General features: G+C 45.6%; 1 long non-coding RNA gene across 2 annotated transcripts in view; it reads left to right on the top strand.

Moving 5' to 3' along the window:
- The window catches only part of LOC142046400 (uncharacterized), a 109,126-nt gene that overhangs the window by 36,155 nt on the left and 51,072 nt on the right, over nt 1-21,899 (top strand). The window lies entirely within an intron of this gene.

Raw genomic sequence — 21,899 nt, forward strand, 5'->3', positions numbered from 1 at the left:
CACTCCCTGTCCCGATTTTTCACACTTGCTGTCTGGTCACCCTACACAGCCCTCACTGGTCTGGATTGCACTCTGGTTTGTCACATCCATATGCACATCTCACAATGATTATGAGTATCAATAAGTTACAAGACTTCGGTAGAGACCACACATGCAAGCCTTTATGGATAAATACCATGAAAGTGGTATATTGGGTGTAGTGAGTTTGTCAGGTCTGAAACAGGGATTGCTTGTAATGAACTTTGAACCCTTTGCCCATGGGCACCAATGGTCCTATGTGTAACAATAGTGTCTTCTAATGTGGCCAGTGTAGTAGAGAGAGAGAGCTGGAGCATTGGGCCTGGGGTATGATCTGAGGCCTGAACCAGAGGCTGTGAAGCAAAGTCAGGCCATGTATTAAAGCAGATGCTTACAAGTTCACTGTTCACTACATGAACTTGGCAAAGCTGTTGCAAGTGTACTGGGCACTGGATATTTACCTAAATATATTCCAGGTAGTACAGATGCATCTCAATCTGGTATAAGATAAGATGGTTTGACAAAACAATGATTAAGGAAGTTTTGTCCAAGATATCAGGAACAAGGGGAGGTAACAAACAGATGTCATGAAATACATAAGGTGGTGTGTAAGTTTTGTAGGTTAGTTGTTTGTTTTAGTTTATAAATGTGGAGGTACTTTGCCTTAATTCTTTGTTCGGCTGAGAGGGCAGCGGAAAGTTCCACCACTGACTGAGTCATTCCTTGCCACAGGGCACTCATGTGTTAGCGTACCTGTAACCATGGAGCCAGGGCACTAGGAGGGTAAATAAACAGCAATAAACCTGGCCGAGAGCCTTTGGCCGCTAAACCAGGCCTGTGCTCTTCCTTTATGAGTAACATCAAAGTCTGATAAACTAATATGCCATGCTATCTACTAATAACGTTGAAGCTTCAAGGACAGAAGCACTGAGCAGCCTAAACAGCGCTACTGAGGCAACAAGATTTCAGCTGAAACGTTATCTGCATACAACTGGGAAAGCACGCTGGAAGGACACAAACATGCAAGCCAACTAACAGCGAGATACTAGAGCAGATTTAAACAGTTAAGGGAATATTTCATCTGGTGCTTCCTCTGTGTGTGTGCCTTGCATTTGGCCATGGCTGAAGCTTGAATTAGAACCTTTGTGGTGGTAGCTGAGCCAAAAAAGCAAGTCCTCCCATGGCCAAACCAATAGGAACTGTGCTAAACTTGTCGCTGGAAGTCATTCATGTACCTTCCATTGATCCCATCATACTGGGCACGGTGACAAAACATCCCGCAACATTTATTTTGAAAATCTGGATGGAAATGGAAGTTATTGAGAGATTTGATTGTCCTTTAATTGGACAGGAAAAAGAAGATGGGTAATGTTACCACTTATCTAAGCTCCCTGTACAGCAAACCGACACACCTCATCAACATTACTTCACTTTCTTAATGGAAAACAATTGTATTTGGATTGTGAAGCCCATAATAAGTATTTCTGAAGAACTAACTACTATTCTTCAGTTTCTTGCAGCCATCTTTACCACTCTGTTATATATTTGTTGAATTCCAACGTGCTTAGAGTTGTAAAGAATGTGAAATAGAGTTGGTCCCTGCCCCAAGGAGTTTACCATGTAAAATGGCTAACAGACCACATGTAATACAGACAACATGTAATCGTTAGGTGACCAGGTGATGACTCCTTATACAGAGGTGAAGAATAGATATATATTATAGGGTAGAGCCAGCTCCACTATAGTTTTGGTTGAGCAGCACTTTGTTTAAAGGAAGACTCATTCAAGTGCTCTAAAATCTATGTGCTTACTTAGATTATTTTGAAATGTACTGTACCTCATGGGGGAGATGGGCAGTGTTAGTGCTCCAAATTTGGGGTAATTTGAACACTGGGGCTTGAGTTACAACCTACCCCCAAAAAAGCATTTTACAGACTCAGCTATGTTTATAATTATATAAAATTGTGCCAAACACTCACATGCCAAAGAGATTGAAACGTGCATGTTCAGCAGACTAGGGGAAGCAATTCCAGGCAGCCTGTTATCACATTAGAAGGGTGGCTCAAGTGAACATGCTGGGCCCACTGAAACCTGAGCTAAACCCATGCACTGTAAATGTGAACAACCCTACCTTTGACAGACGTCTGCAGGCATGTTGGTACTATCTGCCTCTGTTAAGGAGTTATGGTTTCGTGAAATATGTGCTATTAATCTGTTCAGCGAATTTAGAAGGAGCTCTAACTATTTGCTGATAGATCGTAAATTACACATGTTCTATGCACATGAGAGAATGATTGCTCGGCATATGGCTACTTTTCCCACCTGTGGGATTATTACAGTGGAGCATCAGCACTAGAGTTGCCAACTTTCTGACTGCAAGAAAACCAAACACCCATGCCCCACCCCCTAGCCCAAGGTCCTGCCTCTGCCCCTCCCCTTCTCCAAGCCCCCCCCCACTCACTCCATCACCCTCCCACGGTCACTCACTCTCCCCCACCCTTGCTCATTCACTCATTTTCAAAGGGCTGGGGCAAGGGGTTGGGGTGCGGAAGGGGGTGAGGCTTCTGGCTGGGGGTTTGGGCTCTGCGGTGGTGCCAGGTATGAAGGCTTTGGGGTGTAGGTGGGGACTATGGGGCCAAGAGATTTGGCAAGTGGGAGGGGATGCGGGCTCTGGGAGGGAATTTGGGTGTGGAGGGGGCTCAGGGATGGGGCAGGGGATTGGGGTGTAGGAGGGGGTTCAGGGGTCTGGGTGGTGCTTACCATAGGTGGCTCCTGGAATCGGCTGGCATTTCCCTCTGGCTTCTAGGTGCAGGGGCGGGCAGAGGACTCTGCATATTGCCCACGCAAACAGGCCCCATTCCTGCAGCTCCCATTGGCCACAGTTTCCGGCTAATGGGAGCTTTGGAAATGGCATTCAGGGTGTGGGCAGCGCACGGAGCTTCCCAGATCACACCTGCACCTAAGAGCTGCAGGGACATGCTGGCTGCTTTTGGGAGCCGCACGGAGCTGGGGGGTGGGGTGGGGGAGGGAGTCTGCCTTAGCCCCACTGTGCCACTGAGTGGACTTTTAACAGCCCAGTCAGCAGTGCTGCCTGCAGCTTGTATACACACTCCTCCCAGTGCTGCCACCTTAACAGGTGCATGGGGCAGGGCAGAGGTGAGGAGGGGACCTGGGGCAATGGGCATGGTGGAGGAATTGGAGCAGTGGTAGGGGAGTCTGAATAGTCTGGGGGGATATGGGGGTTGGAGCAGCAAGGGGGAGTATTGGAATAGTGCAGGGGAAAGTGGGATGGAAAGGATAGTGGTGGGGAATGTTGGGGATGCTTCATCTGCCCCCTAAAGCCCTCACAGCCATCAAATCAATCAGTGATGGATACTTATATGGCACACATTACTGTAGTGTCTGAGCACCTCACAGACTTTAATGTATTTATCCTTATAACACCCTTGTGAGGCAGGGCAGTGCTATTATCTGTGTTTACAGATGGGGAACTGAGGCACAAAGAGACTATGTGACTTGCCCATGGTCACACAGGAAGTCTGCTGCAGAGCAGGGAACTGATTCCAGGTTTCCACAGCCACAGCTCTCTGAAGTCAATGGAGGTCTGGTTCAGGAATCGCCTCTGGTGTGTCTGTCTGTATCCAGGTTGTGGAGGATGTCTGGGAAGCCTGGATGGGTACTGCTGCTCCCCACTCAAACCCTTCTTACATTTGCTGAAGTGGGAGTTGTATTAGTGTCGGCACAGGGGAGACTTTTTTCCTGCCTTTCAGCTTTTTGGGCATTTGAAACCAAAGGATCATTGGATTTTGGCCAAACATTTTATTTGATATGGATAGGTGGGGACAAAGTTTGTAGAAGAGTCCTAAATGTAATAGACGATGGTGGGGTCTGTTGCTTTCTGGGTACATTGATCAGTACTGTAGTAACTGGGCCTAGTCTGAGCAGAGCCAAGCTAGCAGGGGTTGTTAGGGTCCTCTCTGATAGCTTCTTCTGGTAAAGGATCTAGCTGGCATGACTTTTCCCTCCTTCTGACCAATGGGAGAGAAGAGGGGTCAGGAAGGAAAGCTAGCTCACCGCTGCTGTCTTCCCAGCCATATTGAAGGTACAGGATCAGTAGAGGAAAAGGAGGAGAGGTTCCCACAAAGTTGATTGGTTTGAATAGAAGTGAGTGGCCAATGGACTGTTGAATTTTATTTAAATTAAACATAGCTGTTTTGAGTTAGAAATGCAAAAGAGCAACTGAAACATAATATCTAGTCATGTCTCTTAAATTTGTCCCAGGGCTGAGACATTGAGCAGAATGTTATCCTAGCTTACAAAAGTTTACCAGGTGAGCAGCACTGCTAGGCACTGTTGAAATGAGGGTAACTTTTATGACACTATCTCTGATAAGATTGTCCTGCACCTGCACACCTAGCTAGAATACATCTATTATGCGTGTCTTTTGTATCACACTTAGAATATCCAGGTTGTATGGCCCCAAGGTGAATGCTAGAAGGAACAATGAAATGTGTTTGCCACAATGTTTTAAGAATGAAGAGATACCAGGTTATCATTATTTTCCATTAAGATATAAGCAGATGAAACATTTTATAATTTATGTTTTCTGTATTAAAATTATATTTTGTACAACTTGCTGCACTAGATGTTTTAAGATCAGGTGTCAGGCAGCAGCACACAAAATAGTTTATAGCAGGCATCAGAGATAAGATCTTCTAGGAATGCTTACAGGCAGGAATGCCTCCTTCCTTCCCCCCTATTTTTGGATGAAGTTTGGGGTAGTGTAGTGCTCTTTGGCAAAATCCTGGCCCAATGAAGACAAAGGGAGCTTTGCCATTGACATCAATGGTGCTGGAATGTCACCCCCGTTACCGGTTTTGCCCGTTACTTTGGGGTATGCTCATTTATTAGGGTTACTCTTCTGGGGTGGGGGTGTATGTTCTGTAATTCTATCAATGTACTGCTTGTGTCACTTTTGTGTTCTCATATGGAGCTTTACTTCTCCCTGCTAGAAGTTTCCTCCCAATGGAGCTATCCTGCAGGACCTAGGTTCCCCAGCGCTGGGTTACTCCAGTCCAGAATCAGATGAGAACACACACCCATCTGAGAGGACCGGGTTAATCAACACTCCCAAGCTGACCCCTTATGTCCCTGGACTCAGCAGGCTGGGTTGAACAGTACTTCCAAGTTGTCACCCTTATATGCCCTTGGACTCAGCAGGCTGGGTCAAGCAGCACTTTCAAGCTGCCACCCTCATATGCCACAGGTTCAGCACGTCCCTATCCCCTTTCAGCATGTCCCTTTCACATTAAAGTTGTTCTGGTACTAACCCACTTGATGAGCAAACCCCACAGGATTTTTGGGCGCTACAGGGATCTTTAGCTTAGGTAAGAGGAGTGTTACTGGAGAGCAAATACGGAAGCCAAAAACATACACACAAAAAGAGAAGGATACACAGAGAGGGAGGATAGCAACCACCTTAACCATAAAAGTTATTTATTGCCACGTAATAACCATGCAAGCAGAGCTGAACAAACAAAACAGTTACAATATTAAATCTAGTTTAAATTTGATTGCAAAAGTCAGGCTTAGAAAACTATAACTGATCACACAAGTCAGGGCACAGCAAGGGAACATCCTGCCAGACTGGTGCTTCCTGGATTTCTCCCCCATACCCTCTGAGCTGAACCTGTTTAGCAGTGGGTCTCCCTCCAGAGAGCCACCGGGGACTTAGAATGTTTACTGATGCTGCGATGTCCACTAGCACTTGGGCTAACATTCCTGGGTTCCCCACTGTAGCTCTCACAGTGGGGCTTCCCTATACGTTGCACTGAAGTCTTGTGTCAGCTGGGGAGGCCCCCAGGAAACTGGGCATCCCTACTGATTGGCAGACTCCACCGAGAACCTCCACTCAGAAGAGGGGGCAGGGATCTGGTTTTGACAGGGAGTGGGAGTGGGGGACACACTTTGTACCAGGGCAGTGGGCTGAAGGGGGGCTCCCTGCATTAACTTTGTTCTCCACATGACCTGAGACAAAGCATTAATCAGGATACTGAGAGGCTAGTGATCGTATTTTCCCATCTTCTCCCCTAAGTTTACCAGCTCCTTCCAAATCATGTTCCTAGGGGTCTCTTTGTGTTGGTGCTGCCCAGGGGTGTGGAAGGTAGGGGGATTAGAATTGGGAGGGCGCAGGGCTGTTCCTAGCTATTCTGGGACCCTACGCTGCACTCCCGCAGGGGCAGGGGGGTGGAGGGCCCCAGGCCTCTGCGGGGGTGGGGCGGGGCTGGCTTGAGGGGGTAGGGGGAGAACCGCCCCCCAGCACTAACTGGTGGCACGGTTGGGGCCGGGTCGCTACACTTCCTGCTGCCAGTGAGTGGAGGCCCAGCCCTGCCGCAGTCCTCAGGGGAGTAGGGGCGGGGCTGGGATGGAGCAGGGCAGGAAGAGGTGGAGCTGGGGCAGAGTGGGGACGGAGCAGAGCAGGAGCTTTGGGGAAGGGGTGGAATAGGGGCAAGGCTTGGGTGGAGCAGGGGCGGGCAGAAGCGGGGCAGGGTGGAGCTGGGGCGGGGCTTTGAGGAAGGGGTGGAGTGGGGGCAGAGCAGAGGTGGGAAGAGGCAGAGCTGGGGCAGCACACAACTGCATAGGGCACCAGGAAATTTGATCCCCCAAGTTTCCTGGTGCCCTACGCAGCTGCGTAGTTTGCGTATCGGTAGGGATGGCACTGGGAGGGTGACAGGCAGAGTGAGGTCCATTATTCGCAAATATGATAGCCTGAATGGGCTGTGATGTAGTCCTTTTGCTGATTTGTCTTTTTAAGCAGCAAATCCCCTGCCTGTTTGATTATTGCCACTAGTTCATTCCAGGTTAGGTGTTCTATATACACAGCCAGGGGTGAAAGTAACTGAAAGGATTTACTGGTACACTGGAGTCCTGAGTGGGGGCATGACCTCAACCGGAAGAGGTGTGGCCTCAACTGGAAGAAGCAGGGCCTTTAAAGATTTAAAGGCCCTGGGGCTCCAGCTGTGACTGGGAGCCCCAGGGCCTTTAAATCACCCCAGAGCTCCCAGCTGCAGAGGCAGTTGGGAGCCCTGGGGTGATATAAAGAGCTCTGGCTGCTGTGGAGCTCTGGGCCCTTTAAAGCGCTACCCAAGCCCTGCTGCTGGAGATCCGGCAGTGATTTAAAGGGCCTGGGGCTCCCCACAGTGGCCGGAGAACCAGGCCCTTTACATTCCCAACTGAGCCTGGTAGCCAAGCTCTGGTGGGGATTTAAGGGCTTGGGGCTCCCTGCAGCGGCAGGAGCCCTGGGCCTTTTAAATCCCTGCCTAAGCCCAGCTGCTGGGCTCGGGTGGGAATTTAAAGGGCCAGAGACTCCGGCCACTGTGGAGAGCCCTGGTGGCAGCACTTTAAAGGGCCTGAGGCTTCCCGCAGCGCCCAGAGCTCCAGACCCTTTAAAGCGCTACCCAAGCCCAGCTGCCAGAGCTCTGGTGGTGATTTAAAGGGTCCAGGGCTCCCTGCAGAGGCTGGAGCCCTGGGCCCTTTAAATCACTGCCGGGGAAGCCAGTTCAGTCTGGCACGGCATACCAGCTCTTGCCAGTATGCCGTACCAGCCCGGCCCGGTCCTCTTTCACCTCTGCACACTGCCCTCATGATCATTTTTGTCTGACAATTTAGTCCTGCATAAGTGCTCTGTAGTAATTTGGGTCCCTCATAATGGGAAGGTACAATCCCATTTTCTTCTGTCTGGGGTAATGAATCCGAGAGCTGCCGCATCTTCTTTCAAATTAGGTAAACTTCAGGGGCCTTTCTGGTTTCTGCTTTTCCATTATATATAGTTTCTTTAGGGAAGAAGCAGGCAGTAATATTTTAAGAGCACTTATCCGTTCCCAGGGTGTAGCAGCAGTCTGCTCCCAAGAACCTATGCCTATATCCAGAGCATTTGAATTACAAGGAGAGGCACATAACTAAACCAACTGGGTTAAGCCCATGCTATCAGCAGAGGGATACATTTGCCAAATGTGAGCCAGCCATGCAACAACGGTGTCACAGGCCTGGTCTACACTATGATTTTAGGTTGAATTTAGGAGTGTTACCTCGAGTTAAGCCTGGACCCGTCCCCACAAAGCCCTTTTTTCCGACTTAAAGGGCTCTTTAAATTGATTTCTGCACTCCGCCTCCGATGAGGGGCTTAGTGCTGAAATCGACCTTGCTGGGTTAAATTTGGGGTAGTGTGGATGCAATTTGACGGTATTGGCCTCCAGGAGCTATCCCAGAGTGCTCCATTGTGACCACTCTGGACAGTGCTCTCAACTCAGATGCACTGGCCAGGTAGACAGGAAAAGGCCTGCGAACTTTTGAATTTCATTTCCTGTTTGGCCAGCGTGGTGAGCTGATCAGCACAGGTGACCATGCGGAGCTCATCAGCATGATGTGCACATTGCCAGGGCACATTGCCCAGCCCGTACTTTGTGAGAAGTCTATGTCGATGTCTATGTCCTCATCACTCTCGTCACTGCCGTCGCCTCCTCGCCTGGTTTTGCTTTTGCAGCTTCTGGTTCTGTGCTGAAAAAAAGGCACAAAATAATTGTCTGCCATTGTGCTGATGGAGGGAGGGGCGACTGACAACATGGCTTACAGGGAATTAAAATCAACAAAAGGGGTGGCTTTGCATCAAGGAGAAACACAAACAACTGTCACACAGAATGGCCCCCTCAAGGATTGAAGTCAAAACCTTGGGTTTAGCAGGTCGTTGATTTCACAAAACAAATCGGGTCAATTTCTTGTTTTGATCCACTCCATCTGTTTTTGCATCATAGGCTGGCAGCAGATGGTGCAGTATGACTGCTAGCCAACATCATCTCCTGGCTGCTCGCCAGAAGACGGTGCAATATGACTGCTAGCCCTCGTCATCTCCTGAGTGCTTGGCAGAAAATGGGAATGACATGGCTGAGTCACTCCCATGTCTGCCCAGGTGCCCCTGACTGACCTCACCGAGGTCGGCTAAAAGAGCACCCAGGAGTATGAAAACGATGGCTACCAATCGTAACTCACTGTCTGCTGCCAAAAGGCAATGAGCTGCTGCTGTGTAGCAATGCAGTCCCACGTCTGCCAGCACCCAGGAGACCTACGGTGATGGTGAGCTGAGCAGGCTCCATGCTTGCTGTGGTATGGCGTCTGCTCAGGTAACCCAGGAAAAAAGGCATGAAACCATTGTCTGTCGTTGCTTTCATGGAGGGAGGGAGGGAGAGGGGGGGTCTGACAACATGTACCCAGAACCACCCGCGACACTGTTTTTACCCCATCAGACAGTAGGATCTCAACCCAGAATTCCAATGGGCAGCGGAGACTGCGGGAACTGTGGGATTGCTGCTTACAGCTACCCACAGTGCAACGCTCCGGGAGTCAACGCTAGCCTTGGTACTATGGACGCAGTCCGCTGACTTAATGCGCTTACAGCATTTTGTGTGGGGACACACACAATCGACTGTATAGAAATGATTTCTAAAAACCCGACTTCTATAAATTCGACCTAATTTTGTAGTGTAGACATACCCACAGTTTAGTGGCCCGAGTCTCTCAGCAATAGCCTTGGCTTGACTAGGAGACCATCTTACTACGTCCGTGACCAGCTCTGTTGTGGGAAGATCATCTCCTGCAACTATGCTTAACCTCCTTGGTGGAACAGGGGCAACATGATGCATGTGTGGCCAATAGGGGACAGCATCGGGGTCTTTACTTTCCTAAGGGGCTCCAAATCACAATCCTCTCAATCTTATAGCAGCTACCACCCCCTTATGGGCACTAAATTGGGCATGCAATTTACTAATCTTTGTCTCACACTCCTGATGGCCTGCTGCTGCATTGGCTGCCTTGTTTTCATCTGCCAGGAAGCAAGCTGCTGCTCTCGCTTCTTCTAAAACAATTTTTGTGGGGGTTAACTCTTTCCTATACTGTTCTGCATTTCTGCTTGCCTTGTCTCTCTTCTCTTGCATATTTCTAAGTACAGTCACCATTTTAAGCTTTTCTGCTATAAATTCACACCCGTCTGTCTCACATTTGTACAAACGCTGTTGTAACTGCTTTTTTCCAGCTCCAGTTCCTGCCTTCCCTTTACCATTTCAACCATTTGCAGACATGCATAAAATAATGCCGATGCAACAGCCGCAACCTTTGTGCTACCATGTGGTTTAATAGCTGTGCAATATTGTTCCAAACTCAGACTCGCCTCAGTCAAGGGAGTCTTACCCATAAAGCATCCCCTTTCCCAGGAACACTTCCCCTTCTTCATTACCCATCTCCCTAACTTGTTGGTTTTCTCCTGTCTCAAGCGAGCAGCCAACGGTTTTTTTTCAGCCATCTCTACTTCCCTTTTCTCACTAATGATCCCTACCAAAAACCCTTTCATGCAGTCACAGTATTGCTCTAAAATCTTTACTTTTAAGGCACAAATCTTTAACTCCTTATTGCACAGTCCTACAGTTGTTCTAAGCACAATTCTTAACTTAAAAGTTACAGGACATTACCAAATATTCTATGAGAGAGGGACCTTGCTAAAGGAGCTTAGTCTGAAAAAGGAAGAGAGAGTTTGCTCAGGTACATGCCTCAGTTTTCCCACTCTGCAGCAACTACTGAACAACTACCACATGATTAGGGTCACGTGCTCCCTGCATTCTCTACCATTTATTACCAGATTTGCCTATTACGTTGTGGTATACTCATTTATTGGGTTACTCTTCTCGGGGCGGGGGGGTTGTAATTCTATCAATGTACTGCTTGTGTCAGTTGTATTTTCATACGGAGCTCTACTCTCCCTTCTGCAAGTTCCCTCCCAGTGGAGCTATCTTGCATGACCTAAGTTTCTCCAGCCCCAGAATCAGATGAACACACACACACTAATAGAGCATGTCTGAGTGGACTGGGTCAATCAGCACTCCCAAGCTGACCCCTTATACGTCCCTGGACTCCGCAGGCTGGGTCGAAAAGCACTTCCAAGCTGCCACCCTCCTATGCCACAGGTTCAGCATGCCCCTATCCCCACTTTCATGTTACAATTGTTCTGGTAGTAACCAACTTGATGAGCAAACCCCCCAGGATTTTTAACTTAGAGATCTGTAGCTTAGGTAAGAGAAGCATTGCTGCAGAGCAAATAGGGAAGCCTCCCCCGCCCCCACACAGGGTAGTAATGCTTAGCCATAAAAGTTATTTATTGCCATGTAATAACCACACAAAGAGAGCCAAACAAACAAAACAGTTACAATATTAAATCTATCTTAAATCTGATGACAAAAGTCAAGTTTGGAAAATTATATCCGATAACACAAGTCAGGGTTAGAAAGCTATACCTAGAGTAGGAAAAATAAAAAAAACAGAGAGAGAGAAAGAGAGAGAGCTGGATTCTCACCACTCTGTGAAGCTTCAACCGCTCGGGGTTCCCAGAGGGTGGTGGTAGCTGAGAGCCTGGAGTGCTGGAGACAGGCAGAGCCCCCAGTACAATCAGTCAGGAGAAGATGAAGTCCCAATGGAACTGAAGCAGATTTTGGATCCAGGCATCAGAACACTTACTTGAGCATGGGGAGGGATTTTTGAAGGGGAAATAAGAGTGGTTCAAGGGAGAACACTAGATTTGTTTATGGGTAAACCGATGGTGCCAGGGAGTATACCAAAGTTCTTTTGTTCACGCTAGACAACAGGAACTGATCATTCCTGGCTATAGGCAGTGTTCCTTGGAGGGAGCTCAAAATGCAGTTAGGCAGCTTCAGTATTTTGGCAACCAATCAAGGATTTATCACTAGAATTAGTCTGGTAACTTCTGAGCTGGGTATGTGCAGGCGGGTTCATTAACATCTGGAGCAGAGATCGCCCATTATGCAGTGCTTCCCTGCTCTTCTGGTCCCAGAGTTCCATGCGGTTCTTGCCTTGGAATCTCTGTTCTCCATTCTGTATGCCAAGGGAGATGCCTTCCTGTCCCATCTTCAATGCAAATGAGGGTAGGAGAGTTGCCTTAATCCTGTCATCCTTGTTCAGAGGGGTTTAGATGTGTCTCCCACTGCCTTTTCATTGATTTTTGTAAGTCTTTCTTCTGATCGGTTTTAGTTCAAGCAGAGGCTGGGCGGGGTGGTCTCTTTGTGAGTCAGACTGGCTGGATACTGTGCCCTGGTTGCTCAAGAACACAGAGCTGACAGGTAGCGCCCTTTTATCTTCAAGGGACTCAATGGTTCAGGATACTTAAAAGATCGCCTGAAGGTCCAGGATGAGGACCATGTCAACAACTCTGTTCCTCAGGTACAGTGAAGCTGTCCACGACCAGCGTAAATCTCTCTGAATAGGAGACAGAGCTTTCTTTGGGTCTGTTCCAGGCTGTGGAAAATACTCCCACAGGATAGAAAAAGCATATCAAACACCAACAGTTTCCATTCTGGATCGGCGGGTAGTGATCCATTTATCGGGGATCGATGTATTGCGTCTAGTCTAGATACAATAAATTGATCCCCGAATGCACTCTCTGTTGACTCTGTAACTTCACCAGGGTGAGAGGCAGAAGCGGAGTCAACAGAGGAGTGGTGGCTGTTGATCCCATGCTGTGAGGACGCGCAGTAAGTCAATTTAAGTCGATCTAAGATACGTCGAGTTCAGCTATGCTGTTCTTGTAGCTGAAGTTGCATATCTTAGCTCGATTCCCTCCCTCCCAGTGTAGACTAGGGTAAGAAGTACTTTGACGTGGCCTTCAACAACAAACACACACAGCACGACCAACATAAAAATCAAACAACTTCTCAATTTTCTCCTTGGTGAGAAAAAGGGACAAGAGAATCACACGTGACAGATGTTAGCCATAGTGTTTAATACACTGCTGGAAGGTTCTCAGGTACTTTGGTGATTAGGGTGTTATAAGAACCTGAATAGAATAGTCTGCAGGATGATCACATAAAAGCAGAAAGCTATGACACTTCGTATGAAGATACAGCAGGGAGGCATGACAACCATTCTACTTAGGTGTTTCATTTGCAAATAGTGAAGCTGAACACACATTAAGATGAACAAATGGAATTTTATTAAACCCTTTTCTCTACTCTGTCCCTGTGGCCAAGTTGCTTCCAGCCTAATTCCATGTGTTCTTTTGGTGTCCCCTCAACAACAGTCCCTCCAGGGACCATAGGCCCTCTGATTCCCATTCCACTGCTGCTGAGACACACGGGGAAAAACACATTTAGCTTCTAGTCCATATATAAGGTATGTTAGTAGGTACATTATAATGGAACATTTGTGTTTCAAAGGAATGCCACTATACTGCTTTATAGCAAGGAACGGGTTAAAATTTCTATGGGGGGAATGATAACAAATATGGAGAATACAGTTCTTGCAGCACTGTATACATAATAGTCAGTCTAATTAAAGCCTGGTGATAAGAAATGTTATTCTCTTTATTCTTTAATTATCAGATAACACTTTATTTCTGAGGGCAGAAATAACCCTGGAATTACCTTTTAAAATAACTTGGTTATTACATATTGATGCTGCAGATGCAGCTGAAAATCTGGCTACAGCCTTTGGGAACTGAGTCTCTGGCTTGTCAAAAGGGGATGCAAGAGGCAGTGTGGAACACTCAGGAAGAAGCAGGCTACTCCTCACCTTTACCACTTGCAAGTACCATGACAATGCCATAAGACAGTGTAGTGTAAATCTGCAGATGAATTTTCACATCTTTGATTTTACGAGCTCCAGGAAAGCATTAGGAAAATGTATTGCCTTATTAAATGAAAAAAATAGGCATGATTTTCAAATGAAGGCAGATTCAGAAGCTGATAAGCCAGGTGTGTTATACATAGCAACCTTAGAACTGAGGATCTATATAGTCTTTCAGTATAAAGTTACTTGGCATACTGATCTCCATAGATTCCAGCTCTCACCGTGGAACACTTGGAAAGCTACTCTCATTATACACTACAGTCAAGTTCCTTCCTGTATCAGATTAGCAACTGTATGGCTACTTACCCAATAGGTCTTAGGTATCTGTGGCTCTGCAGCTGCACTGGGTCCAAAGTAAAGAACTGAATCTTGTTGGTGAAGACTTAGGGGAGGCTGCCAAAGAGTTCTCAAGCACCTATCCTGCTGTGTCCTAGAAGTTCAGATTCCTCTATGGTGAGAGAGTGTGCAAGGGCCTTCCCTTTAGCTTCACTTCTCAGTCTCCTGCAGAGACTCCTTAGGGCCTCAGTAAGTTCACTCTTCTTGGAAGGGTAAATTTCAACTCAGATGCTATTTGGCCCCCCAAAATCCCCTCTCTAGACAGCTATTGCAGATGCTGCCTTGCCTACAGGCCACCTGTGTACAGATCTTTAAACCAGTTTGGGAACAGGATATAAACACTCTTCATTATGAACCAGTTTCTAATGTGGTTTGGCCAGCCAGTATGCATGGGGGGACTGAACCATGTTAGAGCTCTTTTAAATCCCTAAATCCATATTGCAGCCTACCTGATTAGGAATCAAGACTCGGTGGTTTCATATCTGAGGTAGTGTTGTAAAATGCATCCCCATTACAGCAGTGTTACTTCCATCATAAACTTTTATAAACAGGATAGCAAAATACAAAAATTGGCTAAACAGTTCAGCCAAGAAGTAAATGTTTTTAGAATAGTCGAGCTGGGCAAAGTAATTTTAAGGGTATAAGAGATTAGTCTCTGGTGTTTTATAGGGCTGTCAATTAATCGGTTAACTCACATGATTAACTCAAAAAATTAATTGTGATTAATCGCAATTTTAATCAGACTGTTAAACAATAGAATACCAATTGAAATTTATTAAATATTTTGGATGTTTTTCTACATTTTCAAATATGTTGATTTCAATTACAACACAGAATACAAAGTGTGCAGTGCTCACTTTATATTATTTTTATTACAAATATTTGCACTGTAAAAATGATAAAAATAGTATTTTTCAATTCAGCTCATACAAGTACCATAATGCAATCTCTTTATCATGAAAGTGCAACTTACAAACATCGATTTTTTTGTTACATAACTGCACTCAAAACCAAAACAATGTAAAACTGTAGAGCCTACAAGTCCACTTAGTCCTATTTCTTGTGCAGTCAATTGCTAAGAGAAACAAGTTTATTTACATTTACGTGAGACAATGTTGTCCCTTTGTATTTACAGTGTCACCTGAAATAGACCAGACATTTGCATGGCACTTTTGTAGCTGGCATTGCAAAGTATTTACATGCCAGATATGCTAAACATTCATATGTCCCTTCATACTTGGCCACCATTGGTTACACAAGTCAAACTGTTGTGTTTATTTATTGATTTATAAAATAAAATAAAAATGTATCTGTCACAGTTATGGGGCTGCTTGCACCTCAGTTCCCTTCCTGGTGTCTCTGAGTGCCACTTCCTCCCCCCCAGTGTCAGGCCTTGTGTCTTTACCTGTTTGATGACATTTTGCAGTTCTCTCACTCTTAGACTGGGATGTAAGTACATCACCACACCTATGTCAATAGCTTATTGTCACATCAGTCCAACTGAACACTTCCCTTTGGGAGCCTGTGATCAATGCTGTAGTGAAAAGCAGCCCACCTAAAACAAATATGTTTGTTAGCAAATAGAACAAAGTGGAAGATTTTTTTTTTAAAACAGCCAGCCTATGTGCATGTTTAGACTCATCTAATTGGATGCCTTGTTACAAGGTATGTTAGGTGGGCTTCCCTCGAGTTACAGGAATGGAACAGACTCAACTTATGTTCTTTCTGGAAGCAAAGGAGCTCTTGGGACCCAGTCTGGTCTCTATCTACTTTCTTTAGGGATATGTTCCCAGACTGCTCTCTCTTTTCAGGGAAACACCCTGTTCTCAAAATCCCATCCTCCTGGGTTGTGCCTGAGCCCATTTACCCTATTGACCAACTATTTTTGTTTGAGAGGCTCTCTCTGAAGTCCTTCTTTTGCCTCAGCTGGATTTTTCCAAGTTGGTCAGCCAGGTCACCTAAGATGGTAGTTCCATTGTTTGGTGGTTAGACCCATTCAGCCTCTGGTCTTGTGATGGTGGGAGGAGTGCACTGAAACTTTGCTGCCCCTCACATTCCACCCCTCCAACTCAGGAGACCTATATCCTACAGCACAATTTGGGGTCCAGATCAACATTCATTTCCATTCACTATGGCACCTCTCCTAAGTGCTTAACACCTTTGCCAGGTATTTGAAATCAAGTTCTTATAAACAGTGGCCCTGGCTTTTCACTGCCCAGAGAATGTGTCTATTCTGTGTCCCTTGGATGGCATAAAATAGATGGGTTCTGACTAGCTGGCCAGGGGAAATGTACTCTGATGAAAGGCAGCTCTCTGTTGATAAAGGGCCAGCAGAGGCAGCAGAACCAGCTCCTGTGCAGTCACCCCTCTGATGTGCAGGGAGGGATCAGATATAGCAGGATTGTTTTGTGTGTGTGAAGGAATGGAGTTCTGCTGTACCAGTCGTTCGCTGGTTAAGTTAAGTTAGCTGGAGACCTACTCTAACATGCTCTATGACTGTGCAACACAGGTCCCTGCTGTGACGCTGTACCCCAGGGGTAGGCCACCTGTGGCACGTGTGCCAAAGGCAGCACGTGAGCGGATTTTCAGTGGCACTCACACTGCCCGGGTCCTGGCCACCGGTCCGGGGGCGGGCTCTGCATTTTAATTTAATTTTAAATGAAGCTTCTTAAGCATTTAAAAAACCTTATTTACTTTACATACAATAGTTTAGTTATATATTATAGACTTATAGAAAGAGACCTTCTAAAAATGTTAAAATGTATTACTGTCACATTAAGTCTTAAATTAGAATGAACAAATGAAGACTTGGCACACCACTTCTGAAAGGTTGCTGACCCCTGCTGTACCCCATAATGCTTTATGGGAATATTACATAACTGGAATATGTTTTGTGCTGCCTGTGCCATGTAACATATCTCTGTAAAGGTTATGGTCTACTATAGCTATTCATCCTATTTGTACACATATATCATTTTTGTACTTGAGGTTAAGAATATTGGCTGTATACTTGCTTGATTTCTAAGTAAGCTTTGTGAGGCATTTGGTCAGCTTCTTTAGAAAGGAATTTATAAGTTTAAGTACCCAATCAGGAAGCACTTGGGGAACAATGCATCTTGGAATGCTCCAATCCACATAAGAAGTCTTCCTGGAGACATACAAGATACCATGTGGAAAATGGCTTCTGCCTGTAAAGACTGTGAGTTGTGCATGGACATGTGGCTTACCCAGGTGACTCCAAAGCTCCATCTTGGACCTCGACTTTGCATAGGAGAGAAAAGGGGGTCTCCACCCCTAGAAGAAAGTCTATTTAAACTTGTGGGAGACCCCTCCAAGGGTCTTCAGCTGGTTAAAGAGAGGGCCTCTCCACCCCCAAAGATACCTGAAAGAAACTGGAACAAAGGACAGTGACTGCAACAGGGGTAAGTGATTGCAGGAGCCAGACTAAAAGGAGATTAGTCTGTAAAAGGAAGCATCCTGGAACTGGTAGGGATCTTATCTGTATTCAGTTTCTTACTGTATATTAGACATAGATTTGCATGTTCCATTTTATTTTACTTTGTAGTCCACTTTGTTCTGTCTGGTACTACTTGGAACCACTTAAATCCTACTTTCTGTATTTAATAAAATTACTTTTACTTATTAATTAACCCAGAGTATGTATTAGTAACTGGGAAGGTGATGGGGAAACAGCTGTGCATCTCTCTATCAGTGTTATAGAAGGCGAACAATTTATGAGTTTACTTTGTATAAGCTTTATACAGGGTAATATGGATTTATTTGGTTTTAGACCCCACTGAGAGTTGGGCAGCTGAGTGTTAAAGATAAGAGCACTTCTGTAAGTTGCTTTCAGTTAAGCCTGCAGCTGTTTGGGGCAAGTAATTCAGACCTAGGGTCTGTGTTGAAGCAGACGGGCATGTCTGGCTCAGCAAGACAGGCTGCTGGGGTCCTGAGCTGGCAGGGAAAGCAGGGGCAGAAGTAGTCTTGGCACATCAGTTTGCAGCTCCCAGGGGGGTTCTTTGATCCAACCCGTCACACCTGCTGTACCACTTTAACTTTCCTGCAGAGCTTGAACGTGATGGAGATTAGAGTCCCTGGTGAGTCATTTACACCAGTGCAAGTGAATTGCACTTTGGGTGTAAAACTCCAACCATCTGATTTAGTAGCATTTGACACCCACTTTGCACAAGGCATAGAACATCTAGCGTCACTCATATTACTGGAAATAACCAACTGAAAGCTATGCCATCCTCCTTCAAAGATCTACTCTCACCACATGCCTCCTTCTCCTAAAGATGGGGGAAATTGAATTGGCTCTGCAATATTTATGCCTAGTTTCTCTGCTCCTTCACAGGCCCTTTTGGGAAGTAGCATCTGCATGGTGAGCTAGGAGCTGCAGAGAAGCCAGATGCAGAGAGGAACTCCTGGAACTTTATGTAGAGCTGCTTGTAGAACTGTCTGTGAGTGCCAGACAGAACCAGTGCAGAGGGACCCCAATGAGAGACCCTAACTGAGTCTGGCCTGGAAACCCACAAGCTCCTATTTGCTTGAATAGAGATACTGGACTGGAGTGACACCCCAAGCACTAGGCCTGAAGAGCCATGACTCTGGATTAGACTTCCCTAGGGGCCCAAACGAGAACAACTATTGCCCACTTTGAATTGTAACTGATGAAGCCTCTGTACCTCAGGTCTTTGCAACCTTTTCCACTATTGGGACCCACCAGGGCTAATGTCTACAAGGCCTTGCTACCGAAACACCAACAATGCTTGCCTCTGAATCGTGGAACACAAGGCATACTTCTGGCACTCCGTGCATTTCAGGTACTCCAGCAGGAAGCTGCCCAGTAATTACATCAGGTTAAAGGAGAAAGAAACCATGCTGTAGCCCAGGAAGAAATCTGAGGCAAAGTCAACTACAAACCATGGTTTGGCCTCTCCATACTGTCCGGTCAAATCTTGTCATAGCTCCATTGAGCCACAGACATATTTAAATTATCCAGCACAGGGATTAAACATGATTTTTTGTTTTACAACAAAAGGTCCCTTATTGGTATAAATTCTATTCTTTAAATCAGCTGGAGCTGCAGTTGGGACAGGGCCTTGGTCACCAACCAAGCTTCTCCCAGCAAGATGAATTTGTTGGGTCCTGGTCAAGACCTCCTCTGATTCCTGGGTGCTCAGGCTGGCCAGTGAGAATAGCACCAGCACCTGGAGTGCCTTTTGGGCCCCAGGCTCTCAGCTCATAAATTCTCCTTCCAGTCTCCTGAAGGCAGGTACCTGAGGTGAAACTCCTGATATCTGCTGTGCACCAGCAAGGACCTGAGACAAACTGTACCTTCTGCAGAGCCTCTGCCAGGCTATGAAAGTCACCAGCCCCACAATTCAAGTGACTTTTGTATGCCCCACCACATGTGTTTTTTAAATTAAGCCATTTACCAAGTTAGTGGCTTTTTAAATATGGTCATTAATTGTTCATAAAAAATAGTCATTTGATCTGCACTTACAAGTCATTCACTACATAGCCAGGGGGCTTTCCTATAGTATGTCATTTGTTATGTTCATTTATTATGCAGTGCCCCGAGCCACTGAAGAAGTTAGTGAATGATTTATGGAACAGTTTAAGTGATTGCAGTGTTTTTCCACTGACGTGGCTGCAAACTTGCTCTGCCCAACTCACTTGTGCTGTGACTGGGTAAGTGACAGAAACCTGGGCCATTATCAAATCATCACATTGTAAACTGTGGAAATCAAATTGTTCGGCCAAATTCTGCTCTGGGTTACATCATTGTAAATCTGGATTTACTCCAGTGATTTCTACAGAATCACTCCAGATTTACATTGGCGTGATCCAGAGCTGAATTTGGCTCACTGTATATAAAGTGAACTAAACTGCCCCAGTTTCCTCCCTCCTCCTCTTCCCTCCCCTCTCCCCAGTTCTAGTGAATGGTCTCCCTCTCCAGCTCTTAGGATGCTCATGCACAGACCTGGTAGGATTTTGATTGAGCACTGGTAACTGGTAAGGTAAGCAAAGAGATTTCTTGAAACATTGTGTATTAGACATTGAAGGGAGGTGTATGTCTTTTAAAGAAAAAATGCTAGTAGGGGAAATGCATTTCTATGCCATTCACCTTTGGGGAAATGTTGTATGAAAATAGCAAAGTGAAAGAACACTAAACTGTTCACTATCACACAGGCATCTACTCACACTGCCCTTCAGAGCCGATGGATTGTGGGGAAATTGAAAACCCTCCCTGGGGCTTCCATGTTCTTGCTTTCAAAGCCCTTTCCAGCTCTGCCCTAACCCTCATCTCAGATCTGATCTCCTGTTGTGAATCCCCCCTCAATGCCTCCACTTTGCCTTTGATGCCAGTCTCATTGCCCCATGTGAGTGCAGGGAGTGACCCAATACACTGCTGGGGCAGTGGCTGCTTATATACTGTATGCCAAGAAAAAAAACCCTGCTTTTAATAAATTGGGCCAAACTCAGATCTGTTGGCAGCAGGTGCTATTTCAATACTGGGTCTGCATTGGGCCCTGTGTGTTTTCCTTTAGAAACAGAAAGGTTCCAATTTCGGAGGCAGCTGAAAAGCTAGGAAGTAACCATACCCGAAGCCCTTTGGTGTTGTTGTGTAGCATTATCTTTCATTTCTTCTGTCCACACCTTCACAATCACCAATAATTGGCAGCCCTTTCAGAAAGGCCAAGAAGTGAATGGGCATGAAGACTGAACTGCCATCTTATCCACAGGTGTGGCTAGTCCTTTCAAATCAGAATTTAGGTATATTGGCAGGGCAGAGGTGAACACATTACCTCTGCATGTACTGTAGCTAAACAGAGGACTTCATTTTCTGGGGCTGTCAATCCAGCTGCTTGTATCAACATTACATTTATTTCTTATGTCTGGGATTTCCAAAGAATCCCAAGAGAGCTAAGTGCCTGACTCCCACTGACTTTTAATGAGAGAGAGGTGCCTAACACCCAGAGATCCCTTCTTGAATCCCAGAGAAAAGCATTTGTGATTTTTTTATATTAAGCCTTTAACATTTAAGATGTGGCAGGGGAGTCCCACTCTGTGGCATGTGAGGATGAGCATTTTCAGAGCAGTGCATGGAATTTTAGTTCCATGACTCCCAATGACTTCTTTTAATGGGGAGTCATGTGGCTCAAATTCTGTGCACAGCTTGGGAAATTCAGGGTTGGGGGAGTTACAGATTGCAGAGTCACATGTCAATGTACAGAAATGGAAATACTAATAGTTTAGCATCAGTAGGAGGCAAACCTGAATCACAGTGTTAGATTCCTTTCCAACCGCAATAATTTAGCGGTGATTTCTGAGCAGGAGATAACAAAAAGTACTTGCAAAACTGAAAAGTTTTTGTTGAGAATGAAAATGTTTATAATAATTTAGAAGGATTGTTATCTAGATGAGGCTTAGAAAACTCTTAGTGTCAAAATTACATACAGCAAGCTGTAATAGGCATAAAGATTGCAGAATAAAAGAAACAAGCAGTTCACTTGACAAATGTGAAAGCTTTCTTGGTATTATAGAAAGGCTAAATGATCCTAATCATATCAACTACTGGCTTGCAGCCAGAATCTTTGTGAAAGGTATGAACAATGTACTAAATTATCCACAACTTTAAAAGCCTCCATAAGACTAAATAGGGGTCAAATGTTCTTTTTATTTTTTAAGAGATGAAAGTTATCACCAGCATATTGTTGCCATGTTCAATATAGTTTTAAATATGAAACACTCATTAGGTTGGAATGCATCCAGGTTTGTAAAAAATTACAAGTAGGTAATTGGTTTATGGCTAATAATGATTTCAAATACATGGCATACTTCTTTTGCCTAGTCTTATC

Source organism: Chelonoidis abingdonii, chromosome 2, assembly GCF_003597395.2.
Source record: "Chelonoidis abingdonii isolate Lonesome George chromosome 2, CheloAbing_2.0, whole genome shotgun sequence".
In the NCBI taxonomy this organism is placed as follows: domain Eukaryota; kingdom Metazoa; phylum Chordata; order Testudines; family Testudinidae; genus Chelonoidis; species Chelonoidis abingdonii.